This window comes from Heterocephalus glaber, unplaced genomic scaffold (genome assembly GCF_053883595.1).
Source record: "Heterocephalus glaber isolate CG9 unplaced genomic scaffold, H.glaber_assembly_v1.0 deba00000594, whole genome shotgun sequence".
In the NCBI taxonomy this organism is placed as follows: domain Eukaryota; kingdom Metazoa; phylum Chordata; class Mammalia; order Rodentia; family Bathyergidae; genus Heterocephalus; species Heterocephalus glaber.
In genome coordinates this window covers 33,403,075-33,426,682 of record NW_028258151.1, presented here as the reverse complement: position 1 = coordinate 33,426,682, position 23,608 = coordinate 33,403,075, and the positions used below count along the sequence as shown (strand labels likewise).

Genomic DNA, 23,608 nt, shown 5'->3' with positions numbered 1-23,608 from the left:
AGGAGCGGAGAGCATCTCTTTCCTGCTGGGCAGGCAGGCAGAGTGGACACTAAGCTCACACTTTCAAGGTCTGAAAGCCATGATTTCTCTTTGTTTCTCTCTTTTTGGAGGGGAGGTGGTTTGAGACAGAGTCTCACTATGTAGCCCAGGCTGGCCTCAAACTCTCAGTGATCCTCTTGCCTCAGCCTCCTGAGTGCTGGGATTGACAAGGGTGGGGCACTGCTCCCAGCTGCCATTTCTATTTCTAAGGTTGTGAGGTGGGGACAGCTGCAGAGCTCCTGAGGCCTAGACTGCAAATGTGGATGAAGAAGATGAGGACAATGCTGATGGAACCCACTGCGGGGTGTCTATCACCAGGAGTCAGGTAGTGCCTGGGACATGAAGCAGTGCCTGGGACCTCGTTTCTGGTCCCTTACTATAATCATCTTCCTAGAAACAATTTAAATGAACGCATGAATTTTAATTAATTTAACAACAATATCTAGCATTCATGGGGTACCTCTCTGCTAAGCTCTCTGACATTTATGGCACTTTCTCATGAAAAGCGTAAGATTATCCCTATTTTACAGACAAGGAAACTAAGACTAATAGAGGTTAACTCATGAGAGGTTGCAGCTACAAAAGGTGGAGCTGAGATTTGAGTTCAAAGGCCTGGATGACACCCCCCCCCCCCGCCACCATTTCCATGTCCTGCAGGAGGGCTGATGTCTCTCCCCAGTAACCCCTCAGCGTCACCCGGGGAGGCTGAAGTGTTCTGGGCTGCCCCAATCTACAGCATCAGCTTTTGGAGTGTGGCTCCAGGGTCATGTCCTGTAGGCACCTGTCCCAGTTAAGCTGTGGCGTTTGAGAATTTAGAGCTGGCTGACTCCCGAAGGGCAGGGATCTGCCCAGGACTGGCACGGGACACGGTCCAAGGAAGGGTCAGAAGCGTTCACTGAACCAAACACAGGGTGAGCAGGCCCCTCACCAGGCCAGCTATCCGGAGCTCCTGACGCCTCGTGGTCTTCTCCTGTTCCTTTCCTGTACTCTTCACTGCCGGCTCCCAGGCTGCACCCAGTCCAGACTTCCCTGCATTGGGAGAAGCCAGGCACACCTGACACCAGGAAGCTGCATTTTGTTAGTAAGAACAAACTCAGCCCCTCAGGCAGCTTTTAAGACAGATATCGTCTGGATGCCTGAACGAAATAGCTTTGGTGGGCTCACGCAGCATAGAGAGGCAAGCTTGGGTCTCCTCCTCTTGAGAATTTTCTTTTGGTTTATTTGAACTTGGGATGGAACCCAGGCCCTTCACACTGAGCTACTTCCCCATCCTTTTCTCATCTTTTATTTTATGACAGGGACTTGCTTAATTACCAAGTTGCCCAGACTAGGCTCAATTTCAATCCTCCTGCTTCAGTCTCCCAGAGTGCTAGGATTATGTGTGTGCCCCCCATGATTGGCTCCTCTGACAAGTTTTAAACATAAAAAAGGATTATTTATCAACACGAAATACCCAGATATCAAGCAATTGTGTGAAATCATGGGTTTGATCTCCAGCACTACAAAAAACAAAATATCAAGTAATAAATAAGTCATGGTATCTATAAGGGATACTACATGCATACTATGGAATATTAAGCAGTCACCAAAATTTAAGAATTTCTAAGGATATTTAATAATATGGGGAAATATTCACCAAAAATAAGGGGAAAAAGTAGGGTACAAAATTATATACACTGGATAAACCGGCTGTGGTATCACATGCCTATAATCCTAGCACTCGGGAGGCTGAGGCAGGAGGATCACCATGAGTTCGAGGCCAGCCTGGACTACATAGTGAGTTCAAAGCCAGACTGAACTACATAGCAAGACCCTGTCTCAAAAAAACCAAACCAACCAACCAACCAAACAAACAAACCCAAATGTATGTATACGGGAAAGATGTTTGTGATATGTGGCAGAGATACCAGCTGTCCCCCAATATCTGTTCTCTTTTGCTATAGGACTAGAGCTCCTACTCAGACAGATGTCACATTTCCCAATGGCCACAGGGCTTAGTTCTGGCCAGTGGGGTGCAAGTGGAAGTGATGCATGTGAATTGCAGGAAGTGTCTGTCTTGGGCTGTTTCTGCTGCTGTAACAAAATGACCTCAGTCTGAGTAAACAATAAACAATAGAAATGTACTACTCATGGTTCTGGAGACCAGGAAGTCCAAAGGCACCAGCAGATCCAGTGTCTTGCTTCTAAGAGGACCCTTTCTTGCTGCATGTCACATCATAGGAGGGACAAGAGCTCCTTCACACATCTTTTTTTTTTTTTTCTGTACTGGGGATCAAACTTGGGACTTTGCGCTTGGGAGCAGGCGGTGGCACCATTGAGCTAAATCCCCAGCCCCCTTCACACATCTTTTATAAGGTCACTAATCCCATTCATGAGGGGACTACCTGGTGAGGCAATCACCTCCTAAAAGCCCACCTCTTACCACTGCCACACTGTAGGCAGGTTCCAACGTAGGACTGTGAGGAGTGTGTGCTGAAAGAGAAGCTGCCCTCTTCTTTGTTTCTTCCTCCTTCAGCTTTCTGAGTGTGGATATGAGCAGCCACTTTGGGCCACGAGGCAGGGGCCAGGCTGAGGATGGAGAACACCAGGTGAGAAGATTCTGGTCTCTAATGGGCGCAGGCTGTGGTTCCAGCCTGGGCTGTCTTCCTCTGAAGTCACTTACCAGGTAGGGAAATTAACATGCGTAAGCCGCTGCTACTCAAACATTGGGGTTTTCTGTCATTTGCAGCTAAAATCAAAATGAGAGAGATTGTTAGAAAAACAAGTAGTATGAACTACATGATTCCAATTTCAAGATGCATATTTACAGGGCCAGGAATTTAGCTCAGTGGTTCCGCCGCCTGCCTTGCAAGCGCAAGGACCCAAGTTTGATCCCTGGTACCAGAAAAAAAAAATGCATATTTATATACAAGATGTGATAAAAAATACGGTGAATGTTTAAATTTTTAGGGCTGGGATTTAGCTCAGCGGTTCCGCCGCCTGCCTCACGAGTGCAAGGTCCTGAGTTTGATCCCCGGTACCAAAAAATAAATAAATAAAATTTTTAAAATGTATAAAGTTAAGGACACATGGCCATTAATCCACCCTCAAAATCCTCCTCCTTGGTTTGAACACACATATCCCATTGTTCTTCCCACTTTCTTTTTTTTTTTTTTTTACAACACATAAAAAGGCTTTATGTGCAGAGGGGAAGGAATTTAATCAAACAGGCCAAATCCCATGTCATCATCAGCCTCCTTGGACTCCTCCTCCTCTTCTTTCTTCACCTCTGCTGCAGCAGGAGCAGAACCAAAGGCAGGAGCTGCAGAGCCGGCCACAGAGATGGCCCCAGCTCCGTCAGCCGGTGCTCTGGCAAGCTTGCCAGTCCCCTGGGTGATTACATCTTCAATGTTTTTCCCACCCAGCTCACTGAGGACTTTATTAAGCTGGTCATTGTCTGCCTCAATGCCCACTCTGTCCAGCATCTTCTTGATGCCCTTGGTGCTGGGGGCAAGTAGGAGGAGACAGGGTCACCCTATGTAGTCCAGGTTGGCATTGAATTCACGGCGAGCCTCCTGTCTCAGCCTTCCGAGTGTTGGGATTACAGGCATATGTCACCATACCTGACAAAAATGTTTTTTTCTTAAAGAAATGTTAACTATATAGAAAAGTATGTTACATAAAGGTACAAGATCCCTTGGGCCGGGGATTTAGTTCAGTGGTTTTGCCACCTGCTGTGCAAGCACAAGGATCCAAGTTTGATCCCCAGTACAAAAAAAAAAAAAAAGGTACAAGATCTCAATGATGAATGTAACTGTATTTTATACCTAAAATGTACCAATAAACTTAATAAAAAAAAAAAAGAAAAGTATGTTACAGAGAATAATAAAACACACACTTCTATCCCTTCTGCCCCAAGTTAAAACTATGCATATTTTGTTCTATTTAATTCCTGCCTTTATTTTAAAGAAATAAACAGGTCCCATTTAGGACTGTCTGTCCCAAGTATTGAAAATATAGAAATTAGAGAGAGCGGCCTGTCTGGGACAGCCCAGGGTGGAGCCGCTTCCAGAGCAGGCGAGGCACACTCGGGGACTTTTAACTCCCATCCACCTTCAGCTGGAGGTTTGGCTCTAAGTGACTATTTCCAGGAGGGAGGTGGCCTGGGTGCCAGGGCGCCAGATTCGCCTGGCGCTTCCCCTGGAACACAGAGGGACAGGCGGGCTGGGAGAGGTGGGAGCCGAGCACCTCCCTCCTGAGGTCATTTGGTGCCCAACTGGTGTTTACGTAGAGGGCGGGGCTGCGCCTGGGGCCCGGAGCCTCTGCTCTCAGGGGAGCCGGCCCCAGGCAGCCACAAGGGAAGGATGGAGAAACCACTGTCGCCTTCCAGGCCCAGAGACGCAGCCTGGGAGGATTCTGGGAAAGCAGGGCTGCAGCTAGGTGGTCAAGTGGTCAGGGGGGCCGCTCTCCTGCCAGGCGCTAGTGGGGAAGGAAGGAAGCCGGGGAAAAAAAAAAAAAAAGCAAGAGGCAGGAGCGTTCCCATTTACCAGGCACCTGTGGATGGGCAGTGTCTAAGTCCCCTTCTCGTAGCTGGGACACCGTAGCCGGCCCACAGTTTGTGGAGGTTTCAGTCCATAGTCGGCTGGCTCCAAGGCAGGGCGGCAGGGCAGAGGGGCCTGGCGGAGGGGGCTGCTCACCACGTGGAGTCGGTGTGGCAGCAGAGAGCAGGGAGGAGCTGAGAAGGGAGATGTAATCTTCCGGGTCACAGCCACCACCCCCGCCTCTAACCGGCAGGCCCCACCTCCTAACAGCAAGGCAGCTCTCAGCCCCCATGATCCATCGCCTTCCAGAGGTACCCCCTATGGCCTCAGGAGGCTTTGGGGGACATCTGGCCAGAGCCTTTGCTCTAAGATCGGCTGGGACTCTGGTACGTGATCTCAGGCAGGTTCCTTGGGCTTTCTGAAGCTCACTGCCTTTATAAATGGGAGATGTTGACTATGAGGATGGTAACAGATCATCCCTCTCCCAGTAGCTAGCGGACGAAGCCTGACAAGCAACGAAAGGGATTCTGCGTTTTTCACCCACCAGGCACAGAGCAAACATCTGGGAAGAGCGCATGAGGCTTGTGGGTCTCCGTCACCTCCTCCTCTTGGACCCAATCTCAGACCCAGTGTCCAGGCTGAAGTGACAGGGAGAGCAGAACTTCCATCCCTTCCCAGGTGTTGAAGGGGACCTTGCTCTGTCAGCAGATGCTGAACAAAAAGAGGGAAAGCCAGGTGTGGTGGCGCACACCCGTAATCTCAGCACTTGGTAGGCTGAGGCAGGAGGATTGCTTCCAGTTCAAGCCCAGTCTGAGTTACATAGTGAGACCATCTCAAAAATTAAAGACAAACAGGAGGGAGATAATGTTTGAGGATGAACAGAAGGAGAAGTGCAGCTGAGCCTGACATGACAGGGAAATGGGGGAGACCAACCACACACTGATTCCCAGACCCCCAGATCTTGGTACTTTCCAGTTTGACTGTACCACACTGACCTCTTTTTCCTCTCCCTGCCTCTGCTCTCTGAAGGTCTTTCAAACAGGTTATTATTATTATTAACAATGACAACAGCTGTTCCCACTTACTGACTACTGACTGTGCCCAGCAATGTGCTAAGTCTTGCTTTGTATCACAGTCACAGCACCTGGTGAAGGGGTGCTATTATTTTCCCCCTACAGATGGTGACCCTGAGGTACAGAGACGCTGAGTGTCTTGCTGAGGTCACCCAGGTAGGAAGTGGCCCAGTTGGATTTTTTTTTTTTTTGGTACTGGAGATTGAACCCAGGGCCTTCACATTGAACTACACCCCAAGGCTTTTTTAATTGTTTTATATTTTTATTTATTTATTTATAAGGCCCCAACTGTTCCCTTTCACCCAGGTCAAGCAGGATCTATTCAGGACAGCAGAGTCCAGGTTCCAGAGAGAAGTGTTGGAAAGTTGACAGAGAGCGCAGGCAGTGAGGAGACAAACCAGAGATCTGCAGCTGCTAAAATGCAGCCCATGAGGCTGGAAAAACAACAGGAAGCACCAGGCATGGTGGTGCACACCTGTGATCCCAGCACTTGGTAGGCTGAGACAGGAGGATCACTCTAAATTCGAGGCCAACCTGGGCTACACAGTGAGCCCCTGTCTCAAACAAACAAAAATGACCACGACCCAGACTCTTCATGGCTGCCTCCCTGTGTATGCTTGACCTGGGCTGCTTGGTGGCCTTCATGGGCCTCGTCCCTCGCTCCAGTGACTGTTGCTCTCTGGTCCTAACTTCCTCCCCGTCAGCACTGACCTTCCAGAGCCAGGTGCTCGCTCACCATGCCAATTTCCAAAGGTCCCCCACTAAGCACTCTGCCTAGCTGGCATGGCCCTCAGGCCTGAGTTCAAATCCTCGTGTGTCACTTACTACCTCCGAGGAAGTGATATTCCCTCTTCAAGCCCTAATCTGCTCGGCTCTGAAACAGGAATAGCAAAGAGACACACCTGCAAGGCTATAGCAATGATTTAATAAGCTGATTAGGTAGGGTTTGGACAGTGATGTTCCTGGTGATGGTCCTGGGAATAGTAACTTGATTTATCTATCTATTTATTTATTTAGTTTTTTGGGACAGGGTCTTACTTTGTATCCCAGGCTGGCCCTGAACTCATGGTGAAACTCATGCCTTAGCCTCCCAAGGGCTGGGATTACAGGCATGTGCCACCACACTCAGCTTGGAAACAGTTACTTTAAAAGATATACTAAAGGGGCCGGGGATTTAGCTCCGTGGTTTCGCAGCCTGCTGCGCAAGTGCAAGGATCGAGTTCGAGCCCCGGTACCAAAAAAAAAAAAAAAAAAAGATATACTAAAGAAAGCTCAGAGTTGGTTCAAGAGGAGGCATGCCTAGACCTCTAAAGTCCCGGGTGACCAAGATGTCCATTTGCTAGTCATCCTCCTTGGGATCTAATTCTTCCACATCCTAGTTGGCCAAGGAGTGAGGCAGTCCTGTCCTCAGGCTGCACAAGTGAGCAGGGAAGTGGAGCCCCCATGGCTGGGAGAGGAAATGTTTTGCCTGGAACTGATACGTCTGCCTCTTGGTCTCCACCAATGGCAGTCTGAATGGCTACACAATGGACGCCATAATCCGAGTGTCCTGGACATAGGATCTGACTGAGTGAGTGAGCCCTGCAATGCCTCTACCCTCCTGTTCCCCAGCAGGGCCAGCCTTTGGTCTATCTCGAAGGACAACGATGTGACTATCCAAGCCCTTCTCAAGGTTTTCTCATCTGTATTTGGGACAGGTGACCTGTCAGCCAACCAAAAAATGTCTATGGTTAGCAGAAGAGTACAGAATCTTAGAGATTCAGTGTGTAGGATTCTTCAAACCAAATCCCCAGTTGGTGCTGGAAGGGCCTTCTGTAGAGTTACCAATCTTAGAAGGAGCCCAGAGGGACCTCTCATGAGACGCCTCCTGGTTGCTCTACTCGGGTCTCTTGACTAAATGGCAGAATGATTCCTTCACAGAGCCTCAGGCAGAGCCATGGAATGTGGGAGCTGGAGGGCTTGGGTATTTCTGCTAGAAGGTATGCAGAATGTGTCTACTTCACCCTCCTTATTTTATGGTGGAAGCCTCAGCTCCCTGAGTGGTATGGTTTGGATAAGTGACCCAAAGGTCCAGGTTTGAGCTGGGGGTGGAGGCACATGCCTGTAATCCCTCCACTTGGGAGGCTGAGGCAGAACAATTGAGGCCAGCCTGGGCTACACAGTGAGTTCAAGACCAGCCTGAACAATATAGCAAGACCTTGTCAAAACAAAAAAACAAAAAACAAAACAGAAAACAAAGGTCTAGATTTAAAAGCTTGCTCACCAGCAAGTTGGTGCGGCTATTGGGAGGTGGTGGAACCATCAGGAGCTGGGACCAAGTTGGAGGAAGTTAGATCCCTGGGGAATGGTCCTTGAAGAGGATATTGGGATTCCAGCCCCTTCCAATCTCTCTTTGCTTCCTGGCTTCTGTGAGTGAATAGGCCTCCACTGCCACATGTTGCTGCCATTATGTGTTGTGCTGCCAGAGGCCCAAAGCCGCAGGGTCGTGTGACTGTGGACTGAAGCCTCTGAAACCGTGCACTGGAATAAACTTTTCCTCCTTTAAAGTTAATTCTCTGAGGTAGTTTGTCACAGGGATGGAAAGCTGACTATCACACTATAAGTGTGTAGTCACACTATAAGTGTGTAACTGCTACTGTGAATCTGAGGAAAATGCTCTAGAGATGAAGTCTGTCTTAGTCACTTTCCTGTCACTAGACATAATTCCTGACACCCACAACTTAAAGGAGGAGAAGTTTATTTTGGCTCATGGTTTCAGTCCATGGTCGGCTGTCTCCAAGGCAGAACGTCATGGCAGAAGGGCCTGCAGGAGCAAAGCTCCTCGGTTCCTCGTGGCCAGGAAACAGAGAAGGGGACACCACCAGAGAGGAGGGAGCAAGGGACCAGACATAGAGCCCAAAGCCACACTCCACGACCTACCCAGGCAAAGCAAGCAGTGTGCCCACCAGACTCCAGGTGGATCCCAAAACCAATCCAGTTGACACCCCACCCTAACTGCCACAAAGTCCATGTGACAGCTTGAGGTGTTTATCCTGGGGCATAGGGAAGGAGAAAGGCTTTGTTTATGTATTTATTTTGGGGGTGAAGTTGTCATTACAGGTACAAGAAGAAAACTAACAACAGGGCGTTGATTCCACAGATTTTTATTAATATCTTCTTGCCCTGGGCTCAGGGCTAGGCACAGCAGGATTATGAAGTGGAGCAAAATTCTGTAAGGTAAGATGTGACAGAAAGCCAACTCAAGCTGGCTTCAACAAAAGGACACTGGCTGGCCCACATAGCAGGAAGTCAAGAGGTAAAGTAAATGTTATGGACTGAATTGTGTCCTGTTTCTTCCTCTTCTTCTTCTTTTTTTTTTTTTGGTGCCGGGGATCGAACTTGGGTCCTTGCACTTTCGAAGCAGGCGGCGGAATCACTGAGCTAAATCCCCAGCCCTGTGTCCTGTTTCTTACAATGCAGCCCAAATCCCCAGGGTGACTCTATTTGGAGGTGGGACTTTTTAAGGAGATGATTAAAGTTAAATGAGGTGGAATCCAATACGAATGGCGTTCTTATAAGAAGAGGAAGAATGGGCTGGGGATTTAGCTCAGTGGCACCATGCCTGCCTCTCAAGCACAAGGTCCTGAGTTCTATCCTGGTACGAAAAAAAAAAAAGAAGAAGAAGAAGAGGAAGAGCTGGGTGCTGTGGTGCATGTCTGTAATTCATCCCCAAAACTGGGAGGCAAGGTAAGAAGACTGGCAAGAGTTTGAGACCATCCTGGGTTACATAGTGAGTTCAAGGCCAGCCAGAACTACATAATAACAACTGTCTCAAAAAACAAACAAACAAGGAAATCTATGTCTCTTTCATATAAGAATTTAGAAAAAGACAGTCCAAGGTTGATGAGAAGGATTGGCCTTTCTCCACACAGGGTTACCTTATCTACATTCAAGGAGACTGCTTCAATTGTTATCATCTCCCAGACAGGGAGAATGGACAGGGAAAGACATGCACATTCCTACTGAGGGCACAGCTTAGAGATAGTACTAACATTTCTGCTCCTTGGCCATTGGTGAGAACCTAGGCACTCATCCCACTCAAGCTGCCTGGGATGCTGGGAAATGTAGTCTTCAGCAAAGCAGCTATCAGCTCAGTGGAAAGTCAGTTCTATTAAAGAAGGGGAGAGTGAATATTAGTGCTACACATGGACTAATGTAGGCCAGGTTCCTTAACCAATTCCTGAGAAGATGTCCACCCTTGAGCTGGGCAAGGGGTCCCCTTCCACAGGGCCTACGGGCTTGCCTAGGCCTCTGGCAGCTTTTTCTTTTTCTTTCTTTCTTTTCTTTTTTTTTTTGAGACAGGGTCTCACTACACTGTAGTTCAGGTCGGCCTTGAACTCACTATGTAGCCCAGGCTGGCTTTGAACTCTCAGTGATCCTCCTGCCTCTGACTCCTGAGTTCTGGGATCACAGGCATGTGCCACCATGCCTGGCTCTGGCGGCTACTTTTAACTGCTTAGCTGGCACTTTTAACACTTTGTCTTGCATTTCCTTGGCTTCTCTGAGGAAGATGGGGAGGAGAGTGGATGTTGGATAGTCAACTAGTAGGGTCTATTTCATGACCTGCCCCTGAGGTTCTCAGATTCTGGGGGAAGGGACAGATTCAAGCAGATAATTAGGGGTCAGTGTGACAAATGGTAAACCAGCAGCAATATATAAGGCCTAATACAAACAGGGAAGAATTACAAGAGGGCAGCTTAGAAGGAATGAAGAGTATAATGAGTTCATTTTGGCTGGGTCTTATGAGATACATGGGAATTTCCTAAATTGTTTTGGTTGGAAACTGCATTTCAAGCAAAGTGAACAGCAAAAGTGTGGGGACCCCTAGAGTGTGGCTAGTGGTCTGGGGAGGCCATGGGGTCGGTTTCTGAAGGACACCCCAAGCCCATGGGCAGCAGCAGGCTGTCTGACAGGCCCCGGAAGCCATGCAGGGGAGACATGGATCTCTGTCCTTCTCTGAGCTGGGAACTGGAGGATGACTCGCTAGGAAGCTATTTCACAAATGTGGTCGAGTCATGCAGGCAGCCTGTGGGGATCAGGGTTTTGGTGGTGGGAACGGGGGCCAGGGGACAGTTTGGAGATTTTCGTGGTTGGATGACAGAACTTGGTAACTGGTGGTCTGAGGAGGGCTGAGTGAGGCTGAGGGGGTGTTGGTTTCAAGATGGTTAAACATGATCCGAAGTTTGCATGCCTGTGCTAGGAACCCGGAGGAGCACAGGAAATGCAAGTTTAGGGTTAAGAGGGAAAAATGGCTTTCCACTGTCCTGAGCCTGTGACAGACATCTTTGGGTTCTTTCCATGTACAGCAGTCTCGTAATTCAAGGCGTCTGAACGCTGTGTCCTGGCTCTATAGAACTGGCTCATTCCTCATTTCTCCCAGGAGCCTCTGTGATTCCCCTAATCTGGGCCAGAATCCCTCTTATGTGTTCCTCAGCACTCCATGTCTTTCCTCTTCATACCTCTCACTGGAGGCTCTTGAATGCCTGTCTTCCTAGCACTGCTCCATCACCAATGCCAGGGACAGTGCCCGGCACACAGTGGGCACTCACTCGGGCCTTGAGGCCTCCAACAGCTGAACCTGGGAATAGGAGTTGGCCAATAGTTTGGATCCTAGTCCATTCAGGAGTGGTGGAAGCTAAAAGGCCACCTTGGGGATAAGGAGTGTGATAGTTCTGGGATCCAGGGCTGGATTACTCTAGATCAGTGGTCCTCAACCAGGAGCCATTTTGTTATCTGAGGCATCTGGGGACATTTCGGATAGTCACCATGGGGTGAGTGAGCTTCGCGTAGATGTGTGTGCTCCTGGTCCTGAGAGGGGAGAGGCTAGGGATGCCATTAAAAATCTCATAATACACAGGGCAGCTTCCCACAACAAAGAATTCCCCACCCCCATGTGTCAGTGGGGCCGAAGTGAAGCTGAGGAACCCTGGTGTAGACATGGGGAGCCAGCTGGCATGGTCAGGTTCCAGAGTGGCCTCCTGGCTGCTGTGGCCCAAGTGAATAAGTGCAGGACAAGTTTAGTGGCTGCCGCAGGGCGATGGGCTTGTGATGTGCAGCCAGGAGCCACCTTGGATGGGGGCTCAGTCGCAGGCCCCAACACCTTGGCAGTTTCCCCTCAGCTGAACTCTTGGCCCTGATCCCGGACGGCCCAGCCTGGCGCTGGCCTCCCTCTGACTCACATCGCTGGGTTCCTCTGGCTCCTTAGGGGAAGGCACCGCACTCGCTTCCCACCCCATCTGCCTCGCTGATTATTTTCAGCTTGGCTTGCAGAGGCCCAACGCTGCAATTACTCCCCAACCTCAATGGCTCCTTCTGAAAATAACATTTGGGTCGAAGAAAACCTCAGTCTGGTGGGCTGGATTTTATACGAAACGGTTAAAGTGTGCGTGTGGGCATGGCGGTGGGGGTGGGGACTAGGGAGTGGCACAGTGGGGCAATTAAGAGAAGAATCTAGAGGAAAGGGACAGAAAAGGAAGTAAAGAGAGGGAAAGGCTCTTTTGCGGAGAGAAAATAGACTTACTGGGCAGGGGTCATCAATCTTTTAGAAAGCTGATGCCAAGTCCTCATGGGTCCCTCTAATTAAAGGTTTTGTAATAACTCACCCCTCCCCCAATCTTTGAGGCCTGGGAAATTCGTGTCTGCCTGGGGCCAGAAGAATTAGTCTATGGGCATACCAATCTTTATCCAAGCTAGTGACCAGATTTTCCGACCCTAAAATAGGAGACATATGGTTTGACATGGGATTTTTGTTCCCATTCCGGTGGAGAATGGCATTCTGGGAAATGGAGTTTCAATGCAGGTAGGCAGCATTTCCAAGCTGTTTCCTGGTCAATGGAGGAGAGCAGATGGGTCATTCAAAATAACGGTTCTCGGGCCGGGGATTTAGCTCAGTGGTTCTGCCACCTGCCTCGCAAGCTCAAGGACCTGAGTTCAATCCCCGGTACCAAAAACAAACAAACAAACAAAAAAACAAAAATAACAGTTCTCGGGCTGGGGATTTAGCTCAGTGGCACCACACTTGCCTTGCAAGGGCAAGGTCTTGAGTTCAAACCCCGGCACCGCAAAAAAAAAAGAAAAAAAAAAAGAAGCGGTTCTCTAGCTGGTCATGGTGGTGCTTGTAACCAAAGCTATTCAGGAGGCTGGGGCAGGAGGATTGCAAGTTGGAGGCCAGCATGGGCAACTTGGCAAAGCCCTATTTCAAAAGAAAAAGGGCTGGGGGTGTAGCTCAATGGTATTGTGCCCCTGAATTCAATACCCCATACTGGGGGTGGGGGTGGGGAGGATTCTCATGGACACCAGAGACTTATGGGTTATTTTAGTATGGGGAAGAAAACGAAACACCAGAAATGGGAAACTTTGTCCCCCGCAGGTGGAGGGGGATGTCGGAGAGAGGAGAAACTTCTTTGGAAACACCTTTGAGATCCAAAGGAAGCAGACAGAAGTTGAAAAAGAAAAGCTAAATGAGACAAAATTTGGAGAAGGAGGCAGGAAAGAGTTGCACATGTTAGTTAAAGGCGTAGTTTGTTAAAGCTCAGCTCTGGGGTCAGCCCCAGAGAGGCCAGAGGGTCCCTCAACCCAGCCCCCTGGAGCTGGGCAGGGGGATTCTGTTCTACCCCATGTTGCTCGCTGGTTCAAAATGATCTTAGTTCAAGGGACTTCTGGGCTAGTGAGGAGCAGGTCACTGTAGTTGAGTGGTATCAAGGACACACCCCAGGTAAGTACCAAACGCCAGCAGAATGTGCAGGAGGAGGGGCCAAGCCCACCCAGCCTCAGCAGGCAAGAAGAGTCCCTGAGGAAGAGCCTTCTAGATGGGGCAAGAAATACGGAGTTGGGGAGATCACAATCACAGGTGAGGCACGAAATTATTATTGTGCCCATTCTACAGAGAGAGAAACTGAAGGGCTTGGGTCGTTCAGTTAGTATGGCACAACTGGTATCAGGACCCTGGTTGATGTGATTGTCACATCCCCTACGGCAGGACCCTCATGCTACCCAGCTTCCTGGAGACCTTCATTCAGGGGTTGGCTTTGTGGTTGGTCTTCAAAGAGGGGTAGGATTTGGACAATCCTGCCACTGGTCCTCCTGGCACAGGGTGGCATGTAGGAGTCAGGTTAGTGGAGTTTGCCTCCTAGCCCTGTGACCTTAAGCAAGCTGTTTAACCTCTCTCTTCCTTACTTTTCTTCTCTTAAGGCCGGGCATGGTGGCACATGCCTGTAATCCCAGCACTCCGGAGGCTGAGGCAGGAGGATCACTGGGAGTTCAAGGCCACCCTGGGCTACATAGTGAGTTCAAGGCCAGCCTGACCTGCAAAGCGAAACTGTGTGTCAAAAAGACAAAAAAAACCCAACTTACTTTTCTTCTCTTTAAAATGTGAACAGCCCAGGATTTAGCTCAGTGGTGCTGCCACCTGCCTTGCAAGCACAAGGTCCTGAGTTCGATACCTGGTACCAAAAAAAAAAGTGAACAATTCCCACCTTTTAGGGTGTCATGAGGAGATGAGTGTGTACGGTGCCCAAAACAGTACCTGGAGCCAGACATAGTGGTGCATATCTGTAATTCCACCACAAAGGGAGGCTGAGGCAAGAAGGCAACAAGTTCAAGGCTTATCTAGGGAACTTAGGGAAGCCCTGTTTCAATTTTTTTTTTTTTGGTACCCGGGATCAAACTTGGAACCACTGAGCTAAATCCCCGGCCCTGTTTCAAAATTTAAAAGGGAGTGGGGTAGGGGATGTAGCTCAGCGTGAAACTCTTGGTTCATTCCCCAGTAATGAAAAAAAAGTACCTGAAACACTGACAGCCATCCGATATGTTGGCTATCATTACCTCCGGAGTTTCTCCCCAAATGCGGTCGGCAAGGCAATTTTAGCTAGCATATATACATTTTTATTTGAATTGTTCTGGATTTCTTTTCAGGCTGTGGTTTTGCTAATGCTATTGCTTAGGGCGAGGATACATTAAAAAAGGAATCGATTTAAAGTTAATTTAGAGAAAAAGTTAGTAAAATGAAAAAAAATTCAATTAAAGTCTGTAACATAGGTACAAAGTGGATATAAGAGAAAAATCATGAAGGCAATACCTGAATGGCTGAAATTTTTGAAAAAAACAGTGATTGTGTGCTCCTGCCTGCAGATAAAACCTTCCAGGGCAGGCGGGGCCTGACTGCGCTAACGAGATTCGAAACCTCAACATGATCGAGATTGGGAGGCTGAATCCAAACTCAGCTCTGGAAAACAAAAACCAAGCCCTCGATTTCACTCTCCCGTCCATTCGGGCCTCTCTGATTTTTTTTTTTTTTTTTTTTTTTTTTTGGATCACTGGGTCAATAAGTCAGCCAATCTGCGGGAGAAGTTTAATTAAACTCAGATCGCTGGCGAGAGATGCCAAAGGTCTTCCCGCCCTCTCCGCCCCGCCCCCAGCACATCTGGAGAAAAGCTCCCCCCCGCCCCTCAAGGCAGGGCCGCAGCCCGCGCATGCGCCTGGGTCAGGCCCCGAGCGCCCCACCGCGGGGCTCCGCTCCCAGAACCGCGTTGCAAACTGTTGCATCAGACAGCAAGCAGCCGGCGGGGCCGACCGGGTTTCTAGAAAGATAGGAAGCCTTTGAGCTCCTCTGTGGTCGCTTGAGAGCGCTGGCTGTCACTCAGGGTGTTTACAAGCCCGTAACACGATCCCTAGCAATCTCAAGTTTGCGCCGGTTGCGGGGGCCTTGGCCACAGGTGCCCCCCCCAAGCCCCGCCCCGCCCCAGGCTGGGCCCACTGGACCGGTTTCGGTCTGCTTTATTCATGGCAAGGACTCTGAAGGAATGAGCTGGGTTTGATTTCTCTTCCAGAGTACTAGAATGCCCCAGAGGAATTTCGCACTCTGTGAAAGTGCAAAACTAATTTCCCCAGACAAGCGCTGTAGCCTGCTCCCCAAAGGGCTTGGCAGGCTCCCAGCAGGAAAGTTCGGTGGCTTCCAAGTCTCTCCAGCCCTGCAGCTGGGTTCGCGGACCTGAGCGGGGAGCCCCTCTGGCCGCCCTGAATCCTTGGTGGGTGGACACACGCCCTTCCCAGTTGGTCATCCTTGCGCACCTCTTAGGCCCCGACGTGAGACAGATTTGGGACGTGGGGTAGGGAATGCGGAGCCAGACTCCTGCAGAGGCGACACACACGGAATAAGTTTCCTAGACTCTAGTGGCTCAGCGGCCAGGTCGCTGACCTACTCTCCCTCAGTCTTCCGGTCTCTGGGGTACTGCTTTACTCAAAGGGAGCAAAAAGCAATGCGCTAGGTCAAATGCTACTTCCAGTCCTAGTTCTTTGAGGTATCTCCATACTGATTTCCACAGTGGTTGCACCAGTCTACACTCCCACCAGCAGTGGAGAAGGATTCCCCTTTCCCCACAGCCCCACCAGCATTTGTTATTGATTTCATGATAGCATTCATTCTTTCTGGAGTGAGGTGGAATCTCAGCCTTGTTTTCATTTGCATCTCTCGAATGACCAGTGATGTTGAACATTTTTTCATGTACTTATTTGTTATTTCTACTTCTTTGTCTGAGAAATATCTGTTCATTTCAGATGCCCATTTTTGGATTGGGCCTTTAAATTTGGGAGGTCTGCTGGGTTATCTTCCCCGAAGAATTAAAAGAATCATACCACAGTGATATATGTGCACCCATGTTTATAGCAGCACAGTTTGTAATAGCTAAAACTTGGAAGCAGCCCAATTGCCCATCAACTGGAGACTAGATAAAGAAAATGTGGTTTTTAATAAAATGGAGGACTACTCAATGGAGTATTACTCAGCCATAAAAAATGAGAAATTAGAGACATTTATAGCTAAATGGATGCACATTGAGGTGGTACTCTTAAGTGAAAGAAATAGGACACACATATGTAAATACTGAGTAGTTTCACTAGTGTGAGAAACTGAAAGTGTAATTAAGGACTAAAAGGTATAATAGATAATGTGAAGAAGGAAGAAAAGGGACAAAGGGGAAGGGGAAGTGGGAGGGGTAGGGGAAAGGAAAGAAGGGAATGGAATATGAGAAAATGAAAAAACGGAAACAAAGTCTTTGTAAATAGGGAGGGATGGAGGGGTTGAAGGGAGGGCAGGGGAATGGGGAACAAATAAAAATCAAGAGAGATTATGTAAAGGTGCAAATTCCCAACGATGAAAGTCATTATATTGTATACCTAAAATGTACCAATAAAATTCATTAAAAAAAAACAGAAAGAAAGAAAAGCAATCCTCTACATGTCAGGAGTGGTGGGACATGCCTGTAATCCCAGCACTTGGGAGGCTGAGGCAGGAAGATTGCCTTGAGTTCAAGGCCAGGCTGCGCTACATAGTGAGTTCAGGGCCAGCCTGAACTACAAAGGGAGATCCTGCCTCAAAAAACCAAAAAAGAAAAAAAGAAATGCATTATCTAGAAGAGACGGGACAGTCTGGGAGTGGGATGTTCAAGAACCCTAAGAGAAACCTGATGTAGTGGTGTAAATCTGTAATCTCAGCACTCTGAGAGGCCGAGTCAGGAGAATCCCACCTTGGAGCCCAGCCTGGGTAACTTAGCCACTCAGGGACACCCTGTCCCAGGAAGAAAGGAGGAGGGGAGCTGAGGATGTAGCAAAGGCCTGGGTTCAATCCCCAGTACTAGGGTGAGGGCACTGATTTGGAATCTACTTTCTAAAGGGATTTTAAGGGGGAAAAAAAAATCTGAATCCTGTCATTCAATTCACTTTTAGTTTTTTTTTAGAGTGGATCGTAGACCAAGACCATTCAGTATTAATGGATTTTCCAGAATGACAAACTGGCAATTTACCTTAAGCATTCTGCCTTTTTTAGGGTGTTGATGGTGAAAATTTTGAATGATTTTGAAAGCTAAAACAAGGCCAGTATTCTTCCTTTCCCTTGTTATTCTGCACTACTCAACCCCAAGATTCAATTAAAAAAATGGCCCAAACGACGGGTAAGCATGGGCTGGGGATTTAGCTCAGTGGTTCTGCTGCCTGCCTCGAAAGTGCAAGGTCCCGAGTTTGATCCCCGGTACCAAAAAAAAAAAAATGCTGGTGGAGGTAAGCATTAGCCAGCTCGGCCTTTCCAGATGGTCACTGTTTTAAGCCAGCATTTTCCTGTGAACAGTGAGTATTATGTCACTGTGGGATTTGTGTTGTAATAGATACCTCATAAATATGGCCTTAGTTATTTCACTCATCATTAGCCAGAAGGAATGACAACTGGGAAGGGGCGGGAAGGATCCAGAAGGATCCCAAGTCCTACTTTGATCCAAATGGGCATCACCAAGGTGGGGGTCCTGGGGCAGAGAGGGGGTATGATGCTGGATAGATATGTCTGAGGAGGTGGCCCTGGCTGTGAGGCCAGGCGTGAAAGTTGGAGCCATGAAGTCAGGAGCTGGGTGCAAAGGGAGAAGGCGGGTCTGCTGTGCCTGCGGCACCTACATATACAATGTGTTCTCAGGACCGATTTGTGGAATGAATGCACTGAAGGAATGAGAGAGGGTGCCAGAAGGGACAAAGAAATCCAGGAATTTTTGCAGGGCAGCCTGAGATGGCTCGATTTCCCTTGCATGGAGTGAAGAGGAGAATTCTTCTGGTTTAAAGACATAGTGTAGCTGGGTGTGGCAGTGCACGCTTGTAACCCCAGCACTTAGGAGGCTGAAGCAGGAGGATCGCTGCAAGTTTGAGGCCAGCCTGAACTATATGACCCTGCCTCAAAAAAAAGAAAAAAAAAAAAGAGAGGAATTGAGCCGGAACTATGAAGTACAAGTCTCATGAGGTCCTCTCTGCCCTGGTTTCTGTCTGGAAAAGCCACCCGGGGGTGAGGTGACTTCAGAGCTGAGCAGTCAATCTCCTCAACCAAGCTCGGTTGCTTTACCTTGACTGATTTAGAGGACAGGACCCCCCCCACCCACACTTACACTGCAGGGACACGGTGGTGGCCCAGATGGTGAGAGGACACACTCTCCAAGTGTGACCGCATTTGCACACCCATTGGGCACTCCTGAATTCTAGACTAAACAGCTCAAAGCCAGACACGGCGCCTGTCCTAAGGGCCCAGTCTGCTCTGAAATGTTTAGGGCACCTCGCTGAGTCTTCATTCCCACTTCCGGTCATGTCCTTCCTTCCTGAGAACCCAGCACATTTGAAGTCTGTAGCTGGCTTCCCTTCTGCTTTTGCTATTTATGTGCCAGTTGAAAGGGTGGAGAGAGCCACATTAATTTTAAAATAAAACACAAATAGTAAAATGAGGCATGGTGAAAGTAAAAACCACAGAAAAGATTTTTTTCCTCTCATATTTTTCAGATTTTCCTAGAACCACCTTTATTTCCTTAGAGCCCAGACATAGAAAGTGCGTGGGCCTCTCTGGACAGATACCCTTCCAAGCTAAATCCTGCTCATTCCCGGTGCACCTTTAGGTTTTGTTTTTCTTTTTTTGGATATTTGAGTCCCAGAGTGGGCTTAGATAGCCAGTCAAGCCCCTAATTCAATGCGGTACAGTATTTTAAGCACTCAGGGTAGACCAGGGGCTGTATTCTACCTTTTCTGATCAGTGGTCTCAGCTTGTATGTTCTGGGAGATGTAATAACGTGGGTGGCCAGCTTGGCCACTTACCAGCTTCCCGACCTCATCCCCGAAGTGGGAACATTGATCCACGCCTCTCAGGCTGCCTGGAGGACCCGTCAGTCAAGACATATAAAGGGCTCCAAGCAAAAAAGCAAGCAATAGGCGGTAGCTATTATGAAAATTCATCTGCTGCTTCCCAGCCAATCCCCTCCAGCCTTCTCTTATTTTAGGAAAGAGATGAAAGTTCACTGTTCCAAATGGATGATGGATCCCCATTTTACATCACCCAAGGACCCACCAGAAGGGGGAGACAAGGCCACTCAGATTTGCAGACGCCTGGGTCTTTTCATGGAACGAGACCAGTGTCCTCAGGAGGGACTGAATCTGCTGTCCAGGGGCTGGGGACACCTGCAAGGCAGATGGTGGGGTGGCAAGAGGACAGAAGATGAGGGACAGCAGTCAGACAAATCAGGTCCCGGACCTAGGTGGGGGGACAGAAGGGTGCCGGCCCCCAGGAAGGAAAGCTTCCTGCTCCGGGGCTCAGTCCTGGCCACTGTAGGCGACAGTAGGCGGAGGTCAGCCTTCCCGGCGCTGGGGACAGGGACTCGAGGCGCGTGCGGCAGCGCCCTCTGCCGACCGCACGGGGGCAAAACCCCGGCTGTCCGCAAGCGGGACTCGGGATCCCTCCCGCAGCCTCAGCCCCCGCTCCATCCCTGCCCCGGACCGCGCGGCCCCATCCGGGAGTGAGTTCTCGGAGACGCGTCGTACACTACGCCGGCCGGCTGAGCAGGGATGATGCTCGGAATCACCCGATTCACCAGGGGATTGGAGGCCGCAGGAACCCACTCAAACCTGCAGGGGCTGCGCCTCTTGGGACCTGGGGCCAAAGCCTGCTGGGCTGTCGGAAGTGGTTTGGATGTGGCATCGCCTATGGCTAAGACCGCGGGTTCTGCGGACAGAGAGGAGCTCTGGGTTCGCTTTCTGCCTCGTCCATTTTCCAGCTAGGTGACCTAGGGCAAGGTACTTACATTTCCATGTGCCTTAGTTTCCTCATCTTTAAGATGGGAAGAATGATCCCTACCTTAATGGGCGGCCAGGAAGATAACATGCGTTGGAATTCTGGCACAGAGGTCAACTAGCTGTGTGCCCTGGGGCGAGTGACCTAATCTCTCCGCCCCGTGTCCTGCAAAATAGGGATAATAACGGTACTTACCTCCGAGGATTGTCGCCTGCAAAGCGCTCAGCACCGTGCCTGGTACAGAGAGAGCGCTCAATAAATGGTGGCTGTTGTCGTCATTATTGTTCCTAAGAGCGCTGAGCGTGCTAGCAGAGCTCGCGCCGGCGGCTATCATTAGTTCTATCTCGGCTCGGCTGTTTCTTTCCGGGCATTGTTAAGATCTTTTACCCTTCGAGCCCGTCCTTATCAGTAGCCGGAGGACAGCCAGCCTTCCCGAATTCGGAAAACCCAGGTTCCCCTGGAGGCGGGCCAAGGACGCAGCGGCTGCGGGCGGCCTGGACAGGGACCTCCCCGAGGGAGCCCGCGCCCCGCCGCCTCCGCCCGCGCCACCGTGAGCGCGCGCGTCACAGGCCTCTGACGTCGCCAGGCCTCGGGCTCGGGGGCACGGTGGGGCGGCCTGAGAGGGTGTCCGGGTGGACGAGGGGCGGCGGGCGGGCCGTGCGGGGTCTGCTCTTCCGCGCCTCCTGCTGGGGGCACACTCGGTGCCAACGCGGCTCGGGCGCCCGGGGCAGGTTCAGCCTGGGCAGCGTCCGCGGTATCCCTCTGCTCCCCGTCCCTCTGTCACTCCTCGGCGCCCTGTCCCGTTCCTCGCGGTGCCCCAGCGGCCCGCACGGCTTCTCCCCTCACTCTCCTTCCAGGCCCCTCCTCTGCTGCCAGTGCCAACAGCCGCCCACAGGAGGCGCCCGGCTCCCGGCTCTGCGCCGCAGCCCGGCGCGCCCACCCCGCCGCAAGCCCGCACCCGGGTGCCCGCGCCCGTCCCTCTCGGTGACGGCGACGCCCCAAACCCCTCTCCGGCCCAGAGAGCGGCCGGCCTGGTCCAGACCCTGCAGAGGGCCCTCCCGGGGGCCAGGAGCAGCTTCCTCTCCCACTTGTCGCCCAGTGTGCGCGCCGCCTCCTCCAGCTCCCTCCCTGCCAGGCAGCGACATAGAACCCGCGTCCGGATCGGCCGGCCCCCAAGCCCTGCCTTCCTGGACCCGCCCTGCCATTTTCTGACACCCTTACGAGCGTGGTCGCTGTTAGGGGCCGTGCTATTGGAGGGCTTCATGTCTTTGTTGCTGTTGGGCGCTACCCAGGGAAGCTGCATCTCCTTCCCACCCCCCAAATGGCTTCCTCTTACTCATCCTCCCGAACCCGAGATGTGAGTCAACTGTTGGGGACGCCCCTCCCCCTTCGGCTTCCGGCTGAGAGAAGTGGCTCTGGGCTCTGCTGATTTTGTTGCGCTCCGAGGAGGGACGTGACCTTCAGGGTGACCTGTGGTCTGTACCTCGCCCCCTACTCCAACCCCTCCTTCTCCGGTCTGGGCTTCGAGGGGGCCTCTGCCATCGCTCTTCCACCCCAGGTCTTGGTACAGGCTGTTCTCCCTAATGAGAACAACTTTCCTCCCTTCCTCACCTACTCAGTCATCCACTGCCATCCTAAGTCTTCATCATTTCCTCCTCATTTCTCAGATCCACCCACCCCGCCCCGCCCCTAACTCACTCCCATCCTCCTCTGACAGGCCGAAGTCCCAAGATAAAAAAAAATGAAAGCATGCAAAACTACGGAGACTATAAACACTCCTTCATACTGTGTGCTCTACCTTCCCCTTCTTTGCCACAACCTAACATTTACTTTTTAAAAGTCAAGTCTTTATACCAGGACATAACACTTTCCAGCTCCAGACGGGGTCCTCTGAACTCACTTCTGTCCTTCCCTTGTAATTCTAAGCCTTTGGAGTTCATCACCCCCCTCTATGCTTTTGTGTTTTTACCACATATCTTTGTGCCTGGAAGCACTTTATAGACTTGTTTGGCATGTTTTTAACTTTGAAGAAATGGCATCATACTGAATATATAATTGTGTGACTTTTTCACTCAGCAGTATGATTTCTAAATGTATCGACATCGATACATGTAGTTCTAGATTATACATTTTCTCTGCTGATTGGGGCTCCATTATATGAGTTCAGTATACTTTATTTACCAATCTCCTTCTGGAGGATATTCAGCTTATTTTCACTTTTTTTTCCCCCTGTTAGAAACAATGCTACAATTACTGTTTTTTATACCATTGCCTTGTGTGAAAGTGAACCTTCTGGGTAGATGTCTGAGTGTGGGATATACTGAGTTCAAGACAAATTGGCAACTGTACTCAGCTTGGCTAAATGGTTTTTCAAAGAGGTTGTACTAATTCACAGTTCCATAGCAATATGAAAGTTCCCGTGTTCCACATCCTCAACAACACTTGGTAATGTCAAACTTCAAAATTGTTGCCAAGCTGATGAGTGTGAAATGGCATTTCAGTGTTCTAATTTGCAATTCCCTGTTTACAAGTGAGAGAGACAGAGCATACTTTTTTTGTTTATTGGCCATTTGCCTTGCCTCTTTTTCAAGTTGCTTCTTGGTTTGACAGTGCTTCTATTGGATTATCTCTTATCATGTGTAGGAGTTCTTTATATATTCTGGATACTAATCCTTGGTCAGGTAGTGGCCCATCTGGTGTCTTCTATTCTATTCAACTGCAATTTTAAATTGGTGTGATTATTGGATTGATGTCTGACTTTCTACTAGACTACGAGCACTATGAGAAGAGGGGCCTTTTCTAGCAATGAATGCAGTGTTTAACATAGCAGGAATTTAGTAAATATTTCTGGCCCCAAATACAGTGACAATTAACATTATTTTGTTTGTTGTTTAATGTTTGCTTTGCACTCTCTCACTCTCAACTTTCCATGAGGTGGTCAACTCAGCTTGGTGATATTTTATTTATCTTGTATCTCTAACACCTGCCACCACAAAATGCTTTTTTGGGGGTGCAGTTTGAGACAGTGTCGTGCTATATAGTCCAACCTGACCTTGAACTCTCAGTGATCCTCCTGCCTCTGCCTTCCAAATGCTGGGATTACAGGTTCGCACCACCATACCTGGCTAACAAAATGCCTAGATTATACACCTAATAGCATTTAATTAATTAATATTCTTTATGATTTCTCCTCCCCACCCCTTGTTTTCTTCAGATCATCCTCTGTCCCTGAGGCCAGTGGGATTATCTATAGAATAATTGATTAATAAAAACCTCGCAGGCTATGTGTGAGAATCATGCGACATAATATATGTGGAAGCTGAGTATTGGCTTAGCACAACCTTGTCTCTCCATAAATG

At 49.6% G+C, this 23,608-nt stretch overlaps 2 long non-coding RNA genes across 6 annotated transcripts in view; one reads left to right on the top strand and one right to left on the bottom strand.

Annotated features, from left to right (window-relative positions):
- Window positions 1–439: 439 nt before the first annotated feature.
- Window positions 440–20,865, bottom strand: LOC110350617 (uncharacterized). Of its 5 annotated transcripts, XR_015449034.1 has the most exons (4): window positions 20,445–20,865; window positions 2,702–2,767; window positions 2,462–2,607; window positions 440–1,068 (listed from the first exon to the last, which is right to left on the bottom strand). It is a non-coding gene; the product is annotated as an uncharacterized LOC110350617 (long non-coding RNA). The 5 variants fall into 5 exon arrangements; XR_015449033.1 differs by having other exon boundaries at window positions 2,462–2,767; window positions 4,566–20,865; XR_002397296.2 differs by having other exon boundaries at window positions 2,462–2,767; window positions 4,573–20,865.
- LOC147829568 (uncharacterized) overlaps window positions 20,866–23,608 on the top strand; it is a 12,560-nt gene continuing 9,817 nt past the window's right edge. The window contains exon 1 of the long non-coding RNA XR_015449036.1: window positions 20,866–21,724. This is a non-coding gene — a long non-coding RNA (uncharacterized LOC147829568). The remainder of the gene's footprint in view (window positions 21,725–23,608) is intronic.